Genomic DNA, 19,427 nt, shown 5'->3' on the forward strand with positions numbered 1-19,427 from the left:
CTGCCTTGAACTCCCATCCGCCATAACTGCATCAATGCTCTGGGAATTCACTGTTGTCGTCCCCCGTCCCTTCGATTTAAACCAGGAATGAGCACATCGTCCTCTCGCATGGAATGCCACGTGATGCCCATGGAGCAGCATGTGGCTAGCTTCCATCTCCCGTCCCATCGCGTTAAACACCCGCATCTGGTGGAGTTTCCTCCATTTGGACCAGTCGCGAAGATTCTTGGGCTTCCTCATTCGATAATATGTCATTCAGTTGTCTAGTAAGTAGAGAGTGATTACCTCCCACTCCAACATTGGCCATGTAGTCCGCTATCTTATTGCCCTCCCTCTTTGTGTGAGTGAAGGTGATAGCTCTATTGCTTTGAAGCTTCTGTTCTATAGCCTCCAGCTGGTTGCTACTTTTTTGGCTTGTGATCCGTTTAGGATTTTTTTTGCCATATTGATGAGGATTTGGGAGTCTCCTTCAACCTCCAGAGGAAAGAGGTTTAGCTCGCTAGCGAGCTGAAGACCCTGCCATAACCCTTCCAATTCAGCTGAGTTGTTGGTGTCCCAGCCAATGCTTCCATAAAAGAGAGTTATGGGAGTTCCTTCATGATTTCTAATTATTCCCCCAAAGCCTGCTAATCCAGGATTTCCCTTTGATGCACCATCAAAGTTAAGTTTGAAAGTGTACTTTGGCGGAGGCTTCCATTCAGCTTGTTTGTCCTTGCTTTTCGTAGGGGAATTCTGCTGGTCCGTGCCATTGTTGCATCTCATCTACCAACTATCCATGATGGCTTTCTCATTGTCTAAGGTAGGCCAATCCTCCTTCCAAGATCTTGTCATCAGAGTTTCTTGGATGTTTTTGCAGAGCATATGCCAGATTGTGTCCATGGAGGAGCGTTGATTTTTGAAGATGCGCTTTTTTCTCTCCTTCCATATACTCCATAAGATTAGCCCAGGAATCAATCGCCAAAGATGATTGAGGATGTTGCTCTTATACAGGTCCTTTTGCCATTGTCGTATGGAGTTCGTGATTTCCACTTGAAGTCTGCATATTTTTTGGCAGCGAAAGCTTGCTTTCTCCCATAGTTGGTTGGCTAGAGGACAAGAGTCCAACAAGTGTTGGAGCGTTTCCTCATGGGCGCAATAGTTAACGCATATGGAGGGTCCGTGGAAATTTCTTCTACGAAGCTTGTCCCAAGTTAGGATTCTCTGATGCCCTACCAGCCAGAGAAAGTGACAGATCTTTGGCCACGAGCCTGAGTTCCAAATTTGGCCCCAGATTGGGTCTTGAGGTACAGCGTCATTGCAAATAATTTTATAAGCTTCAGACATGGTGAACGCTCCCTTAGGTAGATATCCCCATCTTAGGATATCCTCCCTTTCGTCATATCTGATTTCTCTTTTGCTGAGCTCCATTTCCAAAGCTGTGGATGACTAGCGATTTACATTTGAGAGGATTTGATTGCCTGGCTTCCAGATTCTGAATCCTTTCTCCAAATCCTTGGTCCAAAAGTGCCTGATTTTGGTCATCTGTGTTTCCTCCTCCATATGATGCAAAGGCTGCTTCATGGCATTGCTGAGGGTGGGCATTTGATTCCATGCATCCGTCCAGAATCTAGCGTTATTGCCATTTCTCACCTCCCAGAAGTTGTGCTTCTGGATCATTTTGTAATGTTCCTTGGCTGCATTCCAAATTAACGAGCCTTTGTTACTGGGTTCCAATCTGATAAGCTCTTCCTGGGGTCGCTGGTTTGCATATTTTGCTGTCCATAGAGTGACCCACGGCTTTCCTTCATTGGTGAGCCATTGCCACCAATTCTTGGCTCCCATGATGGCATTGCTGTGCTCCGGATCCCTTAGTCCAATTCCTCCTTTTTCCTTTGGCTTGCAAACTGAGCTCCATTTTACCAGTGCCCACTTGTGATTAGTTGCGTTGCTCCCCCATAGGAAATTTCTCTGAATTTTCCTTAATCTTTTTAGGACCCATTTAGGCGCTGCCAAGATGGAGAAAAGGTACAACGGCTTAGCTTGAAGGACAACTTTAATGAGAACCGCCCGGCTGACAAGATTCAGGGTTCTGTGAGTCGATTGATTGAGCCTAGATTCAAGCTTTTCAATTAAATTGCGCCAAGAGGAGTGAGTGATGGCTGAGGTAGTGAGGGGAGCTCCAAGATACTTTGAGGGGAGAGTGGCCATAGGGAATCCCAGGATACGGACTATGGTAGACTTGACTACTGGGGGAGTGTTGAAAAAGAAAATCTGCGATTTGGAGCAATTAATATTGGTCCCTGAGGCTTCTGAGAAATCAGATAGGATAGCTTTGAAAACTGCGGCTTCTTGAACAGAAGGGTATCCAAACAGCATCATGTCATCAACAAATTGCTGATGGGAGGTAGCTGGCAGGTGGTGAATGGAGATACCCTTAAGCTGGTGCATGTGGAGGGCATTCTTAATGTGACGCCCCAGTCCTTCAGCCATCAAAACAAAGAGGAAGGGGGAGAGGGGGTCACCTTGCCTAATACCACGGGAGGGATAGAAAGGGCGAGAGGGGATCCCATTAATTAGGATGGAGAAGCTAGAAGAGGAGATAAGGCTCATAACCCAGCGAACCCAGGTGGGGCTGAAACCAAAAGCTGTTAACAATTGCTGAATATAATTCCAACTGAGTTTGTCAAAAGCCTTGGAAAGATCCAGTTTAAGGAGCATACCTGCCTGCTTAGAGTGCTTGAGAGTATGAGCAATCTCATGTGTGTGGATGATTCCGTCTAAAATCTGTCTGCCTTCCACATAACCGGATTGTTCTGGCGAGATGAGCATTGGCAGGAGGGGCTTTAGCCTGTTCGCAATGACTTTAGATATGACCTTGTATATGACATTGCATAGTGCTATGGGCCGAAATTTGTCCGGTTTGAGCGCATCCTCTTCTTTTGGAATCAGGGAAATGAAGGTGGTGTTGAGCGAGGGAAGTAACCAATGAGCAACTCTCGACTCCTCCACCACCTCCCAGACTTCCATCTTAATCAAATCCCAGAACCTGTGAAAGAAAGAAGTGGTAAACCCATCTGGGCCGGGAGCTTTTCCATCTTTGAACTGAGTCATTGCATTGTCTACTTCCTGGATTTGAATTGGGCTGAGGAGGAGCTCGTTATGCTCTTCAGTGACAAGTTTTGGTATATTGCGGGTGATTATTTCAATTGCTGGATTTCTGTCGATGTCAGGTTCTTGGTGAACCTACTTGAAGTGTTCGAGGAGAGTATTTTCGATTTCCTCATGTTGCTCCACCTTTTCTCCTCCTGGTTTTTGAATGAATGGAATATTGTTTCCCATTCTGCGTTGCACTGTTGTTCTGTGAAAAAAATTTGTATTTCTTTCTCCCTCTTTGAGCCATCTGATTCTTGATTTCTGCTTCCAGTATATCTCCTCCTGCCTTCTTCTTTCTTCTAGCTGAGTGTGGATGCGATGTTCCTGTGCGAGTGTTCGCTCGGTATGCCCGCATGTGCTTATTTCTCTTTGTAGTTCCTCCATTTCTTTTTGAAGAACATTTTGATCCTTGAATATGTTTCCAAATGTCTCTCGATTCCATCTCTTGAGGCAGAGCTTTAAATGTTTCAGTTTCTGTTGAAACTGAAACATTTTGGAGCCATCTTGTGGGCAGAAGGAGGTCCATGTGGAGATGACGAAATCTCTGAGAGAGGGATGAGTGAACCAAAAATCCTCAAAAAGGAAAGGCCTTCGCGTTTTATTCCCTGGGCGTTGCCATTGTGGGGCAATCGGCCAGTGATCAGAGCCAGAGTGGGGTAGGATGGCCGCCGAGAAATCTCCCCCTAAGTGGATCGAGTTATCTGATATGAGAAAGCGATCCAGCTTGGAGGCGATTTGATGAGGGCCTGTTCTGCGATTACTCCACGTAAAAGTGCCATTGCAAAACTGTAAATCAATCAAGGATGCATTCTGAATGAAGTTTTTGAAGTGGATGTTTTCCTGCTCCAGCTTGTTTCTACCTCCAAGCTTCTCCTCTAAATTTGTGATCATATTATAGTCCCCTCCCGCAATCCATAGAGGGTGCTTGCGATTGGCGTTGAGGACTTCTAATGTGTAGAGGAGAGCCATCTTTTCCTTTGCTTCCTGAGGGAAGTATACATTCGAGAGGTGCCCATGAATATTAGTGCCTACTATGTGGAAGATAGTCTGAATGAGATTATGTGAGGCATGGAATTCCGACAGAGTAATGGCCTGAGGGTTCCATGCAATGGCTAATCCCCCTGAAGCGCCCGATGCATCTACAACTACTGATTGACATCCTCACCATGCTTTGGAGAAGATTATTTCTAAAGTAGTGCTATTACATTTTGTTTCCTGGAAAAAACAAATTTGTGGTTTTTCTATTTTAATCATATTTTTGAGCATTCTGAGCTTTCCTGGGCCATTGAGCCCCCTGAGGTTCCATGAGATGAGCTTCATGATTCACTTATGGGGGAGGGCTTGTAGTACTTTGTAAGCTTATCATACTTACCAGAGTCTACCAGAATCTTTCCAAGCGCGATTGTTCTTTGGAGGTCTGTTCTTCTTCCTCTTTTTTTGGAGTCTTTTGGGGTTTGGCTGACATCCCAGTGACTGCCTGGCTGAATGCCAAGATGATTCTGATAGTAGGCCCTGGAAATGACCATTTCCAGTTTATCCAGTTGTAGTTCTGGGATACTTTCATATGCTTTTCTCTTGCATGCTGCTTCTAGTTCAAGTATGTCTAGACCATATAGATCTATACTTTCCGGCTCTTCCTCCATATGTTGCACCTGATTGTCTTCTTCCACGGGAATACTTGGATCCTGGGCGGGGCCTGAGGATCCATCAACCTCCATTTCGATGCCTTTGTCCTGTTGTTTCTCTTTGCTCTCCACAATGAGGATAGGGGGTTCTTTAGAGGGGTGGGATTTGGAAGGGTGGGCTTCGGGAGGTGGCTGTGAAGAGGAGGAGGGGTGGTCCGAACTTGGAGGGGGGGAGGTGTTGTGCTCATCCGAGATATTAGCCAAGATGCCAAAGCTGTTCCTGACTGAATGTTCAGGACCAGTATTCGATTTGGGTTTCTTCCCAGAGGGTGGTTTTTTATGCGCTCTCTTTCGAGTTGGGGCTTTGGTAAAGCCATCATTGGGCTGTGACTCAGAGGGTGAAGGGACTTTTTCTTGAACATTCAGGGGGCAGTCTCTGAATAGATGCCCTATGGCGTGGCATTTACGGCAGCGAAACGGAACATGTTCATAGTCTAAAGGCTGAATCCACTCATAATCACGGTGAGAGAGACTTACCGATTCCGGCAGGGCTTTGTCCAGGCGCATGAAGACGCATAAGCGGGCGTAGGATGTGAATCTTCGGAGTTTCGTTTCCTCAGCCGTCCTGATATATTCCCCTAAACCATTTCCTATATTTTTCAGAATATTCTCATCCCAATATTCATCTGGTAGTCCATAGAGTCTTATCCAGACTGGTGCCCATGTGAGATCCTCCTGATCTGGGTTAAATCTGGGACCCCAATCCCTTAGATAAAGGCCTGCCGAGTTGAAGAAATAAGGACCTTCAACCAGGATTCTATATTTATCTTCCAGACAGAAAAAGATTGCAGTGAAGAACCCTTTTGGGCCTAACTGCAGTGTCACATCTCCCTTAGGTTTCCACTTCGCGGCAATCCAACTGTACAGGGCTTTCTCCGTCGGCCAAAACCCTATGAACTTCCCGATGAGTGCATGGTCAGTCATGTATTGGATTCGTGCTTCTATTATTTCCCCTGGCAGTTCTATTCTGGGTCGATCTGTGGCTATTGGTTTGCATGTGGCTGAAGAGACCTTCTGAGTACCCTCTGATGAGGATGGCTGCACAGTCTCTCCATTTACCTTATCTTTCAAGTTCTCTTTTCCTTTGCGTTCATTCTGGCGCAAGATTTCGGGATTGATCACGTTCTCATTGATTGATCCGAATCGGATTGATCTTTCATTGTGTTGCTGTGCTATTTGTGCGCTGGGGGAGGTTGCAGAAGCCCCCCCTGGGGTTTCCCATGTGTCCTGCGCCTTTTCCTCCTTTGTGTTGAAAAGCCTGCGCAGGTCGTCAGGTCCTTGCTGGTTCTCTGCAGAGAGCAGTCTGTGCTGTCTGAGCACGCAGTCGAACCCTAGCCGTAGTCGCCAGAGCAGCTCCCAATGGGAGAAAAATATTATGTTAATAACTTACTGGGATAAAAATACTAAGCGGGCTGAAATAAAGCAGAGCAGGAGAGACATGTGTTTTTTAAACACAAAGAAAAGAGTATTTTTTAGAAAAGCTAAAGGAAAAAGGCTCAAGAAATCTTGGTAGACTTTAAAGCATGAACCTACAAAAAATATGTTGGGAAGAAATTTATAAAATAAACCACCAAGGAATCAATGAGGTTGTTGGTTCTAGTGGCAAGTAGATATTAGGTTTGTGGGGAACTATTGGAGATAGTTCACTATTGGGTGGAATATGCTCGATTCCAAAATAATTCCTAGACATTAACTACCATTGGATGAAATTTTGTCTATATTATCCTATTGATTTTGAAATCATCTAAAGATGTTGGATGTTAGAATAGGTCGTAGGTTGCATGTCTCTAAGTTGTTGTATATGATATAGTTCTACATGGATGATCTATTGATTTATCTGAGCGACAATTTCAGTGAAATAGGTTGTGTTTGTTAGTTTGTATGAGCAAATCAACATGTCACAAATGAATCATTTATATGCATTTATAGAGGAAATAAATTTTTAATGTATGTACTTATGACTTAGCTTACATGGTAACAGTCAAACCACAAGAAAATGGCTGGAGATACATTCCATGACTTCACACTTGATAGAATTACTATGGGAGAGAAATACAATAATTTGCAAACAACACCAGTGGGAAAGAAAGACTAGTGTAACCCCTAATAAAAGACAACATGCACTTGATATATTTTTTTTAACATTTGATGATTAGAGGGCTAGTGTTCTCTGAGTAATTGTGGAAGTATTATGATTAAAGTATTATTTTACATTACATAAATAATTGATAATGAAAAGTATTTAATTTGATAAAGATTATTAATTCTACTTATTAAACATAAAAATCCTTCATTCTGAAGGGAAATGATTCCATTTTTTGTTATATAGATTGTTATATTATGAGTAAAGTTAATGTTCCAACAAGAGAAGAACAACAAGGACGATGTTCTCTTTAAAGGTGGAAGTATGTAATATCCCTTTCATAAGCTACCATAAAATAACTTGTAAAATGAGTATTGTTCAATAATTAAATATTGTTAATTATTATATTTCTATTACAAGAAGAATATTTTTATAATTCTTAATTACATATTACAAGAATTAATTCATAATTCTTATATTGGGAATAGTTTGTATTCTTCTATATAAATAAATTATATTTTCAAGTTGGTATATTTTATGATGTTTAGAACTAATGAGTAATAGTTTTAGAAAAGCTATGGATAAGCGATATTTTGTTGATAAGGAAAAAACAAATCTACCTTAAAAAACATGAGATATTTATGGATGATTTATTGAGTGATTCTATAATTTTATAAAACTATGATTCATGGAGTGATTTTAGGAGTTAGGAAAAAACTTATCTATGGAGTCATTTATGGGTGTTTTATGGAATACCTTTAGGATTTATAAAAGCTATTGCATTTTCTTAAATCTACTTATTATAAGCCTAGGGAACATATGAGAACTAATGACAAAATACATGAGGAATCAAGCCAAGAGAGATGAAGGAGGAATTCCAAACATGCCTTAAAATATAAGTAACTATTATGTTTGAAAATTATTATTGTCTTTTGAAATGGTGCATGAAGAAATAACAATCACATTTATTTTCTTGAAATTTTTCATAAGACAAAGAGTCAAGATTAATTTCTTGGGAAAACCTCCATGGACTTTCGTGCACAGAAAAACCATTGTTTTTTCATTGAATTCTAAAAATATCTCATGTGCATTGAATTCTTAAAAGATTTTCATGGCTAAATATTTGTGTGAATTTCATGAGATATTAGAAAAATGGTCCAAATGTGTCTTCGTATATCCCAAGTCATGATATGTGTGTAAGAATGGAAGGAGGTTTTTGTAACTGAGCTCGTTCTTACCAAAATCCTCTTCCATATTTTAAAAAATGGTTTTCAACTTCTTGAAAACCATGTCCAAACTGGATCACTAAAACATAAAATTATTTAATATTTAAATCTTAAACAATGGGCTACAAAGTTTCATTTAAATATCTGAAACCATGACGCCTGTGAAAAACCTGAGAGAGGATTTTTTTAATGAACCCATTCCGAGTATAAATACCTCTTTTTTTTCAAAAAATCATTTCTATAAGTTCAAAAATCACGTCCAATATTGATGACTAAAACAAGAAAAACTGAGTAAAACATAGTGCTTCCCTTTGATTTTTTAGTCAGATAAGAATAGTTGTTTATGTACATATAGAGATAACTATTGTGTTAATGTTCTTGAAAATAAATAGGTGCTGGATTCCAGCACTCTCTTCTTAGTCGGTTTTTCTGCCCCCTCCTTGTTTTTGTGCTCTCTCTCTCTCTCTCTCTCTCTCTCTCTCTCTCTCTCTCTCTCTCTCTCTCTCTCTCTCTCTCTATATATATATATATATATATATATATATATAATTTTATTATTATTATTATTATTATTATTTATTTATTTATTTATTTCCTTTTTAGCATCCTAATATTATAATATATAATATTAACAGTATTTACTGAATAATTTAATTAAATAAATTACCTTTTTAAACTGACCATTAAATTATTTTATTTAATTTATCCTAACTTTAATTTTTTTTTTATTATGATATATATAAATTATATATATATTTGATTATTAATAAATAAATTATTAAATTACTTTTTTAAAACTAACCATTAAAACTTATTATTCTCAACCCAATATTATCATTTTAATTAATTTATATATATAATATTAATAATAACTATTAAATAATTTAAATAAATAAATAAATTATCTTTTTAATCTAACCATTAAAATTATTTTACTTATTAATCCAAACTTTTATCTTAATAACCTAATACTATAACTTTAATTAAAATATATATATCATTATTAATAAATAATTTAAATAAATAAATAAATTACTTTTTTAACCAACCTTTAAAATTATTTTATTTTTATATATTTTTTAACTGATTTCCATAAATAATAATAATAAAAATAAACTAACCATTAAATTATTATTGAATGAAAATACTCGTCACTTAACAACCATATATATATATATATATATATATATATATATATATATATATATATATATATATATATATATATATATATATAATATTAATAACAATTATTAAATAATTTGAATAAATAAATAAATTATCTTTTCAAACTAACCATTGAAATTTTTAATCCTAACTTTTATCTTAATAACCTAATATTATAACTTTAATATATATATATATATATATATATATATATATATATATATATATTAATTTCAATAAATAAATTCCTTTTTGAAACCAACCATTAAAATTATTTATGTACTTTTACCTAATTTAACTTATTTCCATAAATAATAATAATAATAATAATAATAAATTAATAAATAATAATTTGACCTGGGTCCTAAGGTCAAAATTAGCCGTTAGTCAATTTAGCCGTTGAAGACTCTGCTCAGACTATTTATCATGCTAAGCTTGATCTGTTTCTTCAACTTGTCCTCACGATGAACCACACTAGTTGGTTCAAAGCGCGTCGACAAATGTCTGTCTACATGTGATTTACGCCGAAGTTATTCTTTCAAATATTATGGATCACAGAAGCCTCAATTCAAATATTGGATCTTCTCGAAATGAATATGTGATTTTACATGCGTGGGAAGCGTGAGTCGTGCTGAAAGGGATAAGTAATTATTTTGAGAAAGGTTCCACATAAAATCTTTGCATAAAACTCAATTGGTTGTGTTATTGGAGAAGGATTTGTTATTCATGTTATTTCTTGAGGAGATATTACAACTTTAGCTGATGTGTTAAATGATAGGAAAATATTTTGTATTACATGCATAATAGCTAGTGAGTTAGCTAAATTTTGAAAAAAGAATAATTAGTTTTTATATATGAATTTCCCTTATAGAAACTCATTTCTAATAGTAATACTTTATTTTGAGTGTCAATTTGCAATATTAATAACATTAGGGTTTCAAATTTTTGTGCATTCATAATTAGTATGCGATTTATTATAGGTAATAGTTTAACACATGCACTCTGTATGTTTAATTTGTTATGAAGTATGTTAGTAGATACCTATATTATATTTTATTTATTGAAACAAGGTAATTATTAGATCAAAGCATATGTGAAATGGTTTAAATATTTCATAACAACTAACTGCAATCAAACCCTAAAGAAACCAATCAAGTTATGGGCCATCGTATGGTCTAATAAGCTAAAGTATATAGAGTTACATTAAGGATTAATATTGTAAATGCGACGGATTAATATTGTAAACCTAAGGGATTAATGAACCCAAGGTATTAATATTGTAAACACAAAGGATTAATATTGAAAAACCAAGGGATTATATTATAAATCCAAAGGATTATTGATGTTATAAACCGAGGGGATTAATAAACCCAAAGGATAATTAGTATTATAGATTCAAGGGATTAATATTACAAACCAAAGGGAATACTATTAAAACCAAGGGAGTAATATTAAGAACCCATAGGATTAATGAACCCAAGGGATTTATATATTCGAGTGACTATTAAAAATAAAAACCCAATGGATGAATATTATAAACGCAAGTGATCAATCTGGTTTACTATATTAGGGTTCATAATATTTATACATTAACACATGTTAACTATGGTTTGTTATTGTTGACATGGTAAACTATAGACAACGTGGTAAACATAGTTAACAATGGTGAATATAACTACCTTGTTGAACCATACTTACCTCAGGAATCATCGTCTATTAATAGGTCACCTACAGTGACCCATAGTGGGCAGCCATGGTTGATGAAGCCAACTTATATTGGATCGATAGGGCTAACAATATTAAACTTGAGGCCTATAATATTAATTCTAGCATTTTTAATCAAAAGGTTTGATATATTAAAATTAGGATTTATAATTTTAACGTTTATGGTAATAATCATAGGGTTTATTTATCATGTTCTAAATTGTTCGGGTTTAATACTATGACATTGGAATGGTACACAAATCTATCCAATGTTTCATTGTAATAAACATTGTATCTATGCCACAATCAATATGACAATGATTGTCGCAATGTTACATCAAATTTCAATTTACTTAACATTTCATTGCAACAATATGTAATTGCAATTTAATATTAGGTTTCTGGAGAAAATGAAGTTGTAATCACATAATTTTGATTGTGTTACCCTTCTTTTGGGAAAAATAATATGAATTTTCACACCTAAATGGATTAAGTATGGTATTATAATTTTTTTGCTAGAAGATTATGTATAGTTAGTGGGCTAGATCATTTGGTAAGAAGAAAATGTCTCTTCGCATGCATGAAAGAATAAATGTTATGTGTTTTATCCCTTGGAATAGAAATGTGTGTTTTCCATGCAAGATTTAGTTAATTTCCTTTGGAAAGAAATATATGTTTCACATGCAAGAAGAAAAAACTATCATGTCATTTTTTGTTGGAGAGGACAAGTAGTTGAATGCAATAAATTATAACTATTATGTTAACTTTGTTTGGAATAGAGCTTGCATTTTTATATATAATGGCCATTGTGAATGGCTCTCCCGTGGAAAATATGTTTTTGAAAAAGAACATGGATTCACATGCATAAGTATAAAATCTATTGTGTTAATCCCTTTGGAAAAGAAAACATAATAATATGAATAAAGAAAATTGTTTATTGGGATATTTCTCTTGAAAGCTTGTTATGCATTTGCATGCACAAGAATAATATCTAGTATTTTAGCTTTCCTTTGGAAATAATATGAAAGTCCATGCAAGACTTTGTTAGTGTTTTGCTGGAATGATGATGCTTGATAGTGATTTGGTTGTTACAAATGCATGCACAATGACATTAAATATGGCATTTCATGACATTCTTTTTATGTTTTATGAATGCACATGAATATATGTTGTAGTGGCATTAATAAAGATTGATTATTGGTTAATTAATATTTTATGTTTTATCTAATCATAATATCAAGTTTGTTGATGACAACAATGGAAGGAAGGGATGGTGACTTGTGAAAAGGATAGCTCATTTTAACAATGTGGAGATAAAGATTTGTTGGTCCATGTAGATTGAGGAATTCCAACTGCAGGATGATCCACTAGTGGAAATAATGACCATAAAGACATAGAGATTGAGGATTTGTGGGTAAATCATATCATTATGATTGTAATACCTTGTAACTAGTTATGTTTCATTTAAGATGATTTTTCTATGTAATATTTTATGGGAATGATAAAGGGATGGACTCCTTTATCACCATTGAGTGGGGGTTGAACACTATCATGAGTGTTTAATAATAAAATTAAACGTTTGTTGGTTTTCAACCTACGGTGTTTCCATGGTATATCGATGTCTAATGATGTGATTTTTAACTGTTCCATTTTTATGATGTTAATTTATTTCATGATGTGATTTTTATATTATGAAGTATGTGATTTACTAATTGAGTTAAAAGAATCATGGAATCGATGCATAGTTATAGCCAAAAATTTAAGTTAATATTCTACATCAATGGGATTTAATGGTTGTTTAACTCACTATGTTTTTATTAAAAATTTCTCTATGCAACGATGATGGTTATTCTAATGGTCATTAAGGGAATATAGAAAGTAATTTAAAAAGTTACACATTGGTAAATGCTGAAAAAAATTCCTAACTCCATGCATTTTCCTGCAAGGTTACCAAGGGATGTTATAGATTTTGAATATTTCCTTCTGAAATATTTAGCCATAATTTTTTATTAGTAAAATATAGGTCAAACAACGTATTCCCTCTCTTAAATGTGGATAGATACATGCATTCATTTACTCCTAACCTACTTTTATTTTAATGTATGAAATTTCCTCACAGAAATTCATTTTTAGTAGTAATGCTTTATGTTGAGCATCAATATGCAATAGTAATAACTTTAGGGTTTGGAATTCTTGTGTATTCATAATTAGTATATGATTTAGTATAGGTAATAGTTTAACACATGCACTATGTATGTTTAATTTGTTATGAAATATGTTAGTAGATACCTATTTTATTTTTTCTTTATTGAAATAAAGTAATTATTAGATCGACACACGTGTGAAATGGTTTAAAGATTGCATAAAAACTAACTACAATAAAACCCCAAAGAAATCAATCATGCTATGGGCCATCGTATGGTTTAATAAGCCAAAGTCTATAGAGTTACATCAAGGATTAATATTGTAAACGCAACAGATTAATATTGTAAACCTAATGGATTATTAAAGCCAAGGGATTAATATTGTAAATATGGAGGATTAATATTGAATACCCAAGGGATTATATAATAAACCCAAGAGATTATTGATGTTATAAACAGAGGGGATTAGTAAAACCAAGGGAGTATTAATATTATAAATTCAATGGATTAATATTATAAACCTAAGCGAATAATATTTTCTTGTGTGTAAGCTTGGAAGTAATTTCTTTTTCTATTAATCATATATAGGCAGGTAACAAGGAATATGTCTGGTGGCCTGAACCTCCCCGAGGGAAACTAGGTCTGTTGGCCACCAATCAACATCATATGTTGTCCAAAATTTAAATTGTTTGTGAATATCCATCCATGTTAAATATGTTATCGTATCTACGATATGTTTAATCCTTCTACTATAAAACTAAATTATATCCGACAAGATCTTTATAGTAACAAAAATCATTACTTTTTTATAATCTACTTTCAGTCATCTGATTATTCAATAGGAGTTGGGTCCTTACTATTTGACCTGGGCAATTCATTCTGTAGCAAGCTTTGAATTTTTTTCTCCATTTGGCCAAAATGGACATTCTAATGATATTGCCACACCTGCACAACCTAGATATCCCTTTGAATATACTCTAAGCTTGGTCCCTCTTGTTGTGGTTGTGGTGGTTCTTCCAGGTCCTTGTTTTCTATCATGGCCCTAGCCAACAGATTCTTCATCACCCAATAAAGATGGATTGTCTGTAAAAATATTGTTTGCAGGCCTCAAGTGTGTCCCAGATCTATGAGCAACTGATACCATTCCTCCATTCAAAGCGGTTCTACTATTGCCTTGGCATTTAGCTCTACCTCCCATGTTGAAATTATGGCCCTAACCTGTGTTGGAGTTCCTCCGTGGTATGTATGTATGAGGTTATGCATGTTCTCCTCTCTAGTTTTCTTGCCTCCCTTTTAGTGGGCCTTGTTGATCGAGGCCACCGACGATTTTTCTTTCTTGTTTGTTTGTTTGTAAGAACGGTGACCCCCTCTTCTTCCTAGCCCTACTTTCACCTTCACCATTGTCCTTTCCTTCACAATTTATTCTAGCGACAACCACTCTCTAATTCTTTACTTATCCTGGAGCAGGTGCATCAGAGTCAGAAGGGGAGGAAAATTAAATAAACTTGTAAGAGCAACATAAGAAAAAACATTATAACCAAAACATATGTGAATATTGGCTTTCTTCCATTCCATGTGAAGCACCATTACATAATCTCGAATTTGGGTTTGAGGGATATGATCTGAGTTCCCCTAGTCCCTTCCCATATTTCCTTCATCCTCACTGTGCGCAATGGTAAGTGATACTCAACCCTCAACCACATTATTCCCCACTTGGAGAAGTCGGCTCACTGGGTTCTAAGCTTAGGCGCAATTAAAAACAAGTTGATGGACAAGCAGTGTTTGGGGTATTTAGGAAAAGGAATGCAATAGCTTGACCCTGTTCTAACTAGTATTACAATGTCGTCGAGGTCTGGAGCCCCCTATTTCCTCCCTCCTACCCCTCTAGTCATTGAAACTACCCTATAGCCTCACTTTAAATGAATTGGATACGAGAATGGTGAAGAACATATCAAGAACCACCCCCCGGTTGGTCATACATCCCTCTACCCTGCAATGTCTCTAATTCCTTCGGATTGACCTCGCAATGGTGTAATTATGAGCCGTGTTGGGGCCTAAGTCCTCGAACTTACAATTAATTCCCCTCTTCTCCACGAGATTACCAGGAAGCCAAGCTACGATCAGTTGGTTGAGATTACCAATTTTGTGGTGCCCCAACACTATGCTCCTATCTGACTCGGTCTGAAAGTCTCCCAAGAACCATACTAAGCCATACTGGATAGACATACAAGTGTTATGAATCCCAGGCCCCCCTCTAATTCCTCCCTAGCTCTAAAGATTTCCGGATGACTACAGGACCCTCAGGGGAGCCCCGACCTCTTCCTTGTCCCAAACTTCTAGTTTTGATGAGGCAGGAGAAAATTCCACTACCCAGGAGCCAAGAGCTAGTCCTAACCCTATATGGATCCCCTTATTCCCCAATAGGCTACCATACATTGCAGAAAGTCAAAGACCAAACATCAACTACAAAGACTTAAAGCAAATTTCTTCTAAAACATTTGAGACCACCACCATTCGTTGCCAGACCAGCCTCCATTCTTGGAGAGTTGATTCCATATCAGGACTGAGGTAGGCCTGGATTACATATCAGTTTCCTTCTGGGCTATTGAAGGCATTTTCCACACGGTGGCGACAATCCCTCCTCTCATATGTAAGGTACTCCCCTTGGCTTCTAGTCTCGTTGCTTGCTGCCCATTTCCTCCTCCAACCTTGCATGCATCCACTAGATTCCTTCACCACCTTTCTTCCTTGATTACCTTCTAACATTCCCTTTTGTTTTCCTGAGGTGTTTGACAATTTCCTTTCTCTCCCAATACCTCCTGTCACACGCTTGTGGGATCCTTGGGTGGGCCACTCACTAACCCTAGCCACATTCCCTTACACATGTCCACTATATGTTACTGGATCTCATTTCCCATCACATCCCAATCAGGGAAACCCAAGGGAGTAATATTAAACCCAAGGGATTAATATTAAGGACCCGTAGGATTAATGAACCCAAGAGATTATTAATATTAAAACCTAAGGAATTAATATTAAAAATTGAGTGAATTAATTAATGTGAGGTATTATTAATATTGTAAGCAAGGGATTAATATGATAAACTCATGAGATTATTAATACTACAGACCCATGGGATTAATATTATAAATCGAAGGGATTTATAGATTCAAGGGATTATTAATAATAAAAACCCAAGGGGTGAACCTTATAAACCCAAGTGATAAATGTGGTTTACTATGTTAGGGTTAATAAGATTTCTACATTAACACATTTTAACTATGGTTGGTTATTGTTGACATGATCATGTATAGTCAAGATGGGCAACATAGTTAACAATAGTGAACATGACTACATTGGTGACTGATACTTGCCTTCAGAATCATGGTATATCAATAGGTCACCTATACTGAACCATAGCGAATAGCCATGGTTGACGAAGGAAACTAATAGTGGATGGCTAGGGCTAACATTATTAAACCTGAGGTTTATAATATTAATTCTATGGTTTTTAATTCTAGGGTTTGATATATTTAAATTAGGGTTTATAATGTTAGGTTTTATGATAATAATCAGAGGATTTATTTTATGAGGTTCTATAATGTTAGGTTTTAATATTATGACATTGGAATGGTACAAAAATCTATCCAATGTTGCATTGTAACAAACATTGTCTCTATGCTCTAATCAATATAACAATCATTGTTGCATTGTGACAAACATAGTCTTAGTAAGACAATCAATCTAACAATCATTGTCACAATTTTACACTGCATTACTATTTATTCAATTGGACTTTATAATGCTAGGGTTTTATATTAGGGTTTCATATTGTGATGTTACAATGGTACAAAAATCTATCAAATATCACATTGTGATAAACATTGTCTTGATATGAAAATCAATGTGACAATAATTGTTGCAATTTTACATTTCTTTGGAATTTATTCAATGTTTCATTGTTACATTACAAAATTGTGATTTAATATTAGGTTTATAACTTTAAGGATTTTTAATATTAGGTTTTGAGTATTAATTCTAGGGTTTAATATTATTTGTCTGGATTTATAATCTCTTAGGCTTATAATATTAACCCCAAGGGTTTAATGTTTGTTGCAACACCACATTGTGACAAACATAGGCTCAATGTGACAATCAGTCTCATAATAATTGTCCCGAGGTGAGATTACATGTCAAGTTATTCAGCATCCAATGAGACATTGGAAAATTGGGGTTTGATATTTGGGTTTATATTATTCGTATTTTTAATATTGGGTTTATAATATTAGGGTTTAATTTTGGTTTATAATTTATAATAGTGAGGTTTGATTTTAGGGTTTATAATATTGATATTAGAGTCTTTTATACTGGGTTTTATAATGTTATATTTTTATATTAGGGTTTAAAACATCAAAATGGTAAAACAATCTATTCAACGTCGAATTGTTACAAACATTGTCTCAATACGACAATCAACCTCACAATCATTATCGTAACGTTACATTGCATTGCGATTTATTCAACTCCACAAACTCCGGTTCAATATTAGCTATTTTTATATTAATCATATGGTTTAATATTACTCCCTCGGGTTTATAATACTAATGTTAGGTTAGATATATTAATCTTATGGTTTCTAATATTAAACATGGGGTTTAATATTAATCATATGGTTTATAAAATGTATGGTTTATAATATTAATCCTAGAATATTGTATTAATCCCTTCGATTTATAATCCATTGGGATTATAATATTAATGTTCGAGTTTATATTCTCAGGATTTAATATTAATCCTAGTGTTTATAATACTAAACTAGGGTTTAATATTTGTCATGTCCCTCTTTTTCATGACACATTTCCCCCCTATTAATACTCCACTAAATTTATTGTAAATTGCACCCATCTCTCTTTCCTTTCATTACTCTACTTTTTCTTCTATAGTGATCAACCCAGTATCATAACTTTGTATGGCACAACCTTATACAATAAGTTATTGGTTTCGAACTTACTCCAACTCTCATCTCCCTATGAGCATCAAGTAATGGAGCCTAACTAGCCTATTTCATATGGAATGGTTCTCACTATATTATTCCTTGATTTTATATGTCTATTGGATAAACATTCTCTTATTTATATGATAGAAAGGTATTAAAATTTGTTCTAACTTTCACATACCACCCATTGCATTTATTCTTAATTCTCTATGAAAACTTGGATGTTGTTCAGGATACCTCTACCTAGGTATCTATGTAGGGTGTGTTGAATTGTATTTGATTATCTCTAACATGTTGTACAAATCCATGTACATTTAACCTTTTAGTCACCTATTCAAGGTCCCAACAACATAAGTTTAACACACTAGGTTAATGCCAAGGTATACTTGACTATATTTGGGAGGGATTCATTGATAAAAATGTATTTTCATACCCCTTGAAATGGCTAGGGTCACCTTAATTATATTTTATGTTTAACCAAAGTTTTATGCATGACTTGGTACACCTTCCAATTGGCACACAATTCATTAATTCAAGGTCAGTTTGGGAGAAAGGGTGTACAATTCCTAGAGCACTCTGCCTTATACCTAGCATACACATATTCCTACCCATGTTATTGTTGGTACTCGACACATGGCCCTTCTCAGAAATTGAACCTTATGGAATTGGATGGTTCACAAGCTTCTACCCCTCATCAGCGATGGAGTTTTGTTTGTTTTCAACCCTAAATTATCTATGTGATTATCCAATGCTCATTCATTCTACTATCATGTTGCAAGTGGCACCATCTCTTTCTCGCGAGAGGTGGATTCCTTGGCACTTATGACTGTGCGATTCCTTTTCTATTTACTAGAATACCCTGATGGTTGTATTTTTTCCTAACTAAGAGCGTCACAATATGAGTTGTGTAATTAATTTTTTCTCTGTATATTTGTAGAGGAAACTTTGCGGGAAAATGGTGGACGCTTTATGGACATCAATCTCCTATAACCCTAACTCCCAACTCCACCTTGTCGTTTCTAATTTCATTCCCCTTTCTCGTGGATGGTCAGCCTATGTTTGGCCTGGTTATCTCTCTTAAGACCATGGCATAAGTTTTTCCATAGGATGGGTTTTGACCCATGGTTTGAATTGTGGCAACAATATGGATTCCACCACCAACATGTAAATTTGTTTTCAAGAACTCAACAGTATTTTGGATTAATTCTTAGTTGACCAAAAGTGGTTTGTTACCTCTAAAATAAAAAATCATTTCCCTTTAGTCTAGACGGTAACTCAATTAAGGCTTGA

This window comes from Pinus tabuliformis, chromosome 5_2 (genome assembly GCF_031772625.1).
Source record: "Pinus tabuliformis cultivar Carrire ecotype Pingquan chromosome 5_2, CPIR1, whole genome shotgun sequence".
NCBI classification, from domain to species: domain Eukaryota; kingdom Viridiplantae; phylum Streptophyta; class Pinopsida; order Pinales; family Pinaceae; genus Pinus; species Pinus tabuliformis.